The sequence below is a fragment of the Gopherus evgoodei genome, chromosome 11 (assembly GCF_007399415.2).
Source record: "Gopherus evgoodei ecotype Sinaloan lineage chromosome 11, rGopEvg1_v1.p, whole genome shotgun sequence".
NCBI classification, from domain to species: domain Eukaryota; kingdom Metazoa; phylum Chordata; order Testudines; family Testudinidae; genus Gopherus; species Gopherus evgoodei.
In genome coordinates this window covers 7,881,687-7,888,246 of record NC_044332.1, presented here as the reverse complement: position 1 = coordinate 7,888,246, position 6,560 = coordinate 7,881,687, and positions in this window count along the sequence as shown.

Sequence of the window (6,560 nt, the reverse complement as noted above, 5' to 3'; positions counted from 1 at the left end):
CTTGTTTGTGTCATGGTATAATTCCCCACTCTGAACCTTAGCGTCCAAAAGATGGGGTACCAGCATGAATTCCTCTAAGCTCAATTACCAGCTTAGAACCTGTAGAGCTGCCACCAACCAGGAATTCCAGTGCCTGGTACACTCTGGTCTTCCCAAAACCTTGCCCGGGGACCCCCATACCCAGTCCCTCTGGCTCTTAACACAAGGAAAGTAAACCCTTTCCCTCACCGTTGCCTCTCCCAGGCTTCCCCTCCCTGGGTTACCCTGGAGGATCACTGTGATTCAAACTCCTTGAATCACAAAACAGAGAGGACAATTCACCTTCCTCCCTCCTTCTCTTTCCCCCTCCCAGACTCTTCCTGAGAGAAAGTAATTCTGGCACAGAGAGAATTTAGCCTCTCTCTCCCCTTTCCCTCCTTTCTCCCCACCAATTCCCTGGTGAATCCAGACCCAGTCCCCTGGGGTCTCACCAGAATAAAAAAACAATCAGGTTCTTAAACAAGAAAAGCTTTTAATTAAAGAAAGAAAAAACAGTAAAAATTATCTTTGTAAATTTTAAAAAAATGGAATAGGTACAGGGTCTTTCAGCTATAGACACTGGGAATACTCCCCCAGCCTAAGTATACAAGTACAAATTAAAATCTTTTCAGCAAAATACCAACTTGAACTCCTTTCAGCCAAATGCACATTTGCAAATACAGAAAACAACCATAAGCCTAACTTGCTTTATCTATCTAGTACTCACTAGTCTGAAATTATAAGAGCCTGTGTTGGAGAGATTGGAGAGAAACCTGGTTGCACATCTGGTTCCTCTGAGCCCCCAGAGGGAACAACAACCAAAACTAACAGCACACACAAAAACTTCCCTCCCTCAAGATTTGAAAGTATCCTGTCCTCTGATTGGTCCTCGGGTCAGGTGACATCCAGGCTCACTGTTCTTGTTAACTCTTTCCAGGCAAAAGAGATATGAAGCACGTTTGTTCTATTAACTCTTATTTATCTGTTTATGACAGTTTGTATGAAGAAGGGTCTTGAGTGAATGTCTTTGGCCAGCTGACAGGGCAGTGGACAGTTCCACAACAGGTTGAGGTGGTCCATTGTCATGCATACGTGTGCGAGCGTAACTACACACTGATCTGGAGCGTGAGGCCCGTGTTTCAGTGGCAATGAACCTGGACGGCTGCCTTTGCTACTAATGGGACTGTGGCTCTTGGGCAGTTCGATCGGAGCCTGTGCTCTGGGTTATCTGGCCAGAGCCAGTGCAGCCGCAGAGAGAGCATTTGCGCGGCCAACATCTGACAACAGCAGGCGTGGCAGGGAGAGGAGACTCGAGCCTGAGTGTCTGTTCTGCCCAAGCTGTGCTCAGTGCAGGGCTGGCAGCTGGCCCAAGGTGGCTTGCACATGCCTTCATGCAGCTGTGATTGCACTGGCTGCTGGCATGATTAGAGCAGCCTCAGGGTTGCTGTAACCTATACTCACATCAGGGACGTGTCAGCAACTAGGAACAGCAAGAGCACAGCAAGCTCTGGCCACATCCATCCTCTCCTGAGATAGTGGGCTGGGAAGGGGCCAGTCTAGGGCCATCCTGCCTGTGCTCAGCCTTCTGAGGAAACCCCTGTGCTGGAGTGCTCAATGGGGCATGGGCCTGCCGGATTTACCAGTCCTTTATGCCAGTTGAGGGGGCTAGAGCAGAAAGGAGAGCCTGCCCCCAAGGTCCAGGCCTATGCCCATGGCAATCACGAGGGTTGGCACTGATGACAGTGGGGGCACGGGAAAGGCCCATGACCAAGAGCAATCACAATAAGTATGACTCATGTCACTCAGCTGATCGTTAATTACAGCTGAACTGTGAGAGGAAGGAACCACCCCACCCCTAGCCTATGCGCCAAGCCCAATGTGACCTTTGCACTTCACCTGGGTGTGCAGTTCATGTTTGTACACAGCGCCAGGGCCTGGCAACAAGGGAGGCAAGAAGCCAGATACACAGCTTTATGGTACTCAGCCCGGACCACAGCATCTCCAGTGCGCTGTCCCCAGCCTGCTCACTGGCTCAGCCGATGATGGGCGCCAGGGGGGTAGGGGTGGGGGGATCGTATTTAAGGGACTTGTGATCTGTTTTGTCAGCACATTTTAGCTGGACCGGAGAGAGCGGCCACAGGAAGTGGCGTCTGTGTCACCATCTCATGCTGGTATCGTAGGCAGTTTTGGTTAGTAGCTATAGGCTGCTTGCTAGGCTTGAAGTAGTATTGCTCCTTGCAGCACTTTCCCCAACCGTGGTGTGACTGTGTGTGTCTGGGGGTGTGTTTTTGTGTGGAAGTCTGTGAGTGGGTGTGGGGGGTATGTGGGGGTTTGTGTGCGGGTGCAGGCACCTGATACAATTATATAATTTAAAGATTCAGACAAAGAAGGCAGTCAAGTGCTAATTGTACTGGGAGTTTGGAATTTTGAAGTTGCTGTTTTTAGCAAAGGGCAGGAGTGGGGGAATTTTTTTTATTTTGGGGCAAATAAAATAGTTGTGTTTGATTTTGGGGTGTTTTTAATAAAAGCAAAGGAAATTGGGAAATGGGGGGCACCTAGATGCCATTCATGCAGCTGAGGAGTTGGCACTGCCCCCTTTGTGTCCCTAGCCCAGTGGTTAGGGTACCCAGCTGGGAGACCTGCATTTCTCCTGGGTTTGTAACAGGTCTCTCCCCTCCCAGGTGGGGCACTAATCCAGGCAATGCTGGGCACAAGGGGACACCACCCACCTCATCGTGCTGACCAGCACCTCGTTCCCCTTGTCAATGCAGATCAATGGAGCTTTTGTTTTGCACATGGCTCAAGGAACTGTCTCGACATTTCCAAAATACTATTTTAATTGGGAACAATTAGTCGGAATCAACAAATTCACGAATGTGTCCATCAACTGGAATCTGCATTTTTCAATGGAAAAACAATTTTGGCTGAAACACTTTGCTGAGCTCTAGGCGAGATCCATACGTGCTACGGCTACTGAAATCAAAGGCAGCTGTACGCACAGAGGGGCTTAAAAGAAATGAAAAATGAAGGAACTTGCATGATGTTTGCCACCTTCCCTTTCTTCCCTCCGCTCATATGTTCGATCCCTTTCTCCCAGCCTTTGGCTCTCTAGTCTGTTTAGATCCTAAACTCTTTGGGGCAAACACTGTCTCTTAGACAGGTGCAGTGCCTGGCCCGGGGAGGGGGGCACTCTTTGTTGGTCCCTGGGCACTGCTGCAATGCCAAATGCCAATCATATCTCACCTCCTCCATGCCTACAGCAGCAGAGCCATTTCTGCCAGGACTAGCCTCGCAGGGAGATTTCTGAGATTAGCACTGGTGCTTTGGGATTCTGAATATCCTTGGCCCAAGGAGAAGCCAAGGGGCTACCTGCTATGGGCTATAGTTATCCCAAGGTGCTGGTCCATTTACAGGGAGTTGTAGCCATGTTGCCTCTGCAGTTACATTATGCAGCGGGCCCAACTGGAGCTTATATATAAATAGAGCCAGCAGCGCTACCCCTGAGCTGGCTAAAGCCCAGTTAGGCGACAGTGACCAGAGGGCAAGTGTGAAAAATCGGGATGGAGGTGGGGGAGGAAATAGGCACCTATATAAGAAAAAGACCCCAAAATCGAGACTTTCCGTATAAAATCGGAACATCTAGTCACCCTAAGTTAGGCTAAGAGGACAGGAGAAGAGCTCTGGACTTTCAAGCTGTCGTAAATGCTGCTGTGTGACCTGGAGCTGAGAAGCCACAACCACAGAGCTGGAGGGAGGCTCTGGTTCGAAACGAGGAGTTTATTTCACGCTCTCAGGGCAAACTCTGTAGCCCCAAAACCGACCTTTAGATCCTGATCGCTCATTCCTGAGACCGGAGTAGTGAATCAATGCAGAGGAGGTTCGCACATTACTCTGGTGTGCGCCAGCAGCCAGTTACTAACTTGGGAAGCAGCGAGGGTGTGTGACTCAGAGGGGCGTTGGTGTGACAGTGGCCCTCGGGTGGTGCCACCTATGCATCAGCCTGTGCCCAGGCCTGTTCGCAAACCACAATGTAGACCAGAGCTGCTGGCTGTGGAGACGCTGGGCTGGAGCCAGAAGGGCTGCTAGCTGCTGTGCTGTAAGGAGCCTGGGACACACACTGCAACGGGCGGCAGGAATGCCAGGCTGGCAGAGTGCAGTGGGCATTGCGTGCCAGCAGTGCCAGGCTGCACGGGAGTGGCAGCAGGGGCATTAACTGCATGACACCAAGAGAGCGGGACACACGGTGCTCTCAGGTGGCTCCAGGCTGGAAGCTCAGAGCCAATCCTCCATTCCAAAAGGCAGAGAAGAACACGGCCCTGCTCCTGGGTGTTCCCGCTGCCGCAGTGTGAGTGGGCACAGGACACGGCAGCATGGGGCCCCACCCCATTGCAGACAGACACGTGCTGTCCAAGCTGCCCCTGCCCCTTTGGAGCTAAGGACAGTTTTGCCGGGGGAGGGGGCAGATTGCCCTGTGGGTTTGCTGCTCCTGTTCCTTGCGCTGTGTAGTCCAGTAGCCCCTCAAGGCCCCAGCTGAGCTGAGGAGTCCCTGGTGCTGGGCGCTGCACACGCACAGGGACAGGCCCTGTCTAAGAGCGGCTGCCAAGGCAGACCAAGGTGGCAGGGGAAGTGCCCAAGGTCACCCAGAAGCTTGTGGCAGAGACAGGACGGGAGCCCAGGCCGGTTGCCTGCGGGTGCTGGGCGTGTGTGTGCGGTGCCATCGCACAGTGGCAGCACCTCCCCTCCTCGTGCAGGTGTGGGGAGCTGGAGTGCACTGCCGCCTGCCCCAGCCCCATGCGGGAGGGACAGTGGAGCTGGGCAGAGCCCCGAGGAGCTGCTCTAACCCTTGGCTGGGCACCCACTGGCCAAGAGGTGACAGGCAATAGCCTGGGCAGGGCCCTGCTGCTGCTGCTGGCTCTGTGCTGAGCTCTGTGCCCTGCACCTGCCTCCTGTGGCCACGGCTTGGCTCTCTGGGAGGGTGTGGAAAAGGGCCAGCAGAACCTGAGCCCCTCCCCTGTGCTGGGGGTGCAGGGCCCGCTCACTCGCTGCTCCCCAGGGAGCGGGGCACGGCCGTGCTTAACCCCCCCCCCCAACCTCCCCAGGGATGGGGCAGTACAGGGGGTGCAGGCTGCAGGTCGGGACCGTTCTGCCTCCCTGTTGATGGCTCTTTTCTGTGGTTTTCCGCACTGGTGCAGAGAGCGGCTGCAGGGGCGTGAGGCAGGTGAATGGAGGGCGGGGGGAGAAACCGTCTGACCAGGACTCTCCTTCCCTTGCAGGTGCTGATGAACCCCTCCGGCATGTGGTGTCCGAGTGCAGGTGAGACCCCGGCTCTGCACAGGCCGGCCTGCTGGGGGGAGCCGGGACGGGCTGTTTCCAGCTGTTTTGCTTAAAGCTGGGGAACTCGAGGGCTGTTTCCTGGGCCTCAGGCTAAGGCCAGTTCCTCTGTTCTATGGGGACCCGACGGGTTTCAGGGCTCTCTGTGTGGGGCCATGGCTAAAGCGGGGAGTGGCTGGGGGCCAGACAGCAGGGCTGTCTCTGGGAGATTTGCCTGTTTAAGGACTGCAGCCCCCTGCCCTTCCGTACCGTGACATGTGTACATGTAAGTGTGTAGTGTTCATGGCCTGGTTGCTGGCCCCATTCTGCCTCCCCCAGGCCTCTTACTCTGGAGCTGGCAGGCCACTGAAATCAGGCAATGCCCTACTCAGCGTGAGCCATCTGGCCGAAGCGACTGCATCATGGACTGGGTCATTGTCAGGAGGGGTGAAGGGCCCTGACCCTTCTCTAACGCATCTCCTCTTCTTTCCTTTGCTCTGGCAGGAGCGCCTGGTGGGATACCCCCACCAAATGCACCATATTGTCCCCCTCCATCTGGACCATGCCCTGGGCCTGGCATGAATCCATGCCCTCCTGTAGTCTGCCCTCCTCCCCATCCTGCATGCCCTGGGCCTGGTGGGCCCCACCCGCATGGACATCACCTGCGTGGACACCCGCATGGACACCACCTGCATGGACCCCCGATGCCCGGTGGACCTGGATGCCCCCCTGCATGCCCTCCCCCTCCTGGGTGTTTTCCCCCAGGTGGCTCTCATTGGCAGCATTAAAAGCACAAGCATAAGAAGCCTGGCCATGGACACAAGATATGGAGCCCTGGTCACTGGGATGTGGGGGCCATGTTGCAGAAGATGCACCATTAGCGTCAGCTCTGTGCTGGGATGCCGCGCAGGGCCCACAACCCAAGGCCTAGCTGGGCTACTGATTGTTCTGCTTCCAACCCATTCGTGCGGCTGTGGGGACATGAGAACCCACCCTGTCCGCTCCCCGCAGCCAGGGGACATTACACCAGTCCCTGGAAACATTTTTTTCCCCTTAAGAGTCAGTTCTTTTCACCAGGTACCTGGATTCCGGATTAGGGTTTGTATTGGCCAGGGCATCACTGGTTCCTGTATTCAAACCCCAAACCAAACCCACCTGCAGCTACAGGCTATTACATCGCACCTTGTGCAGCCAAAGCAGTGCAGGACTGGCCCAGCTCTGCTGGGAACCCA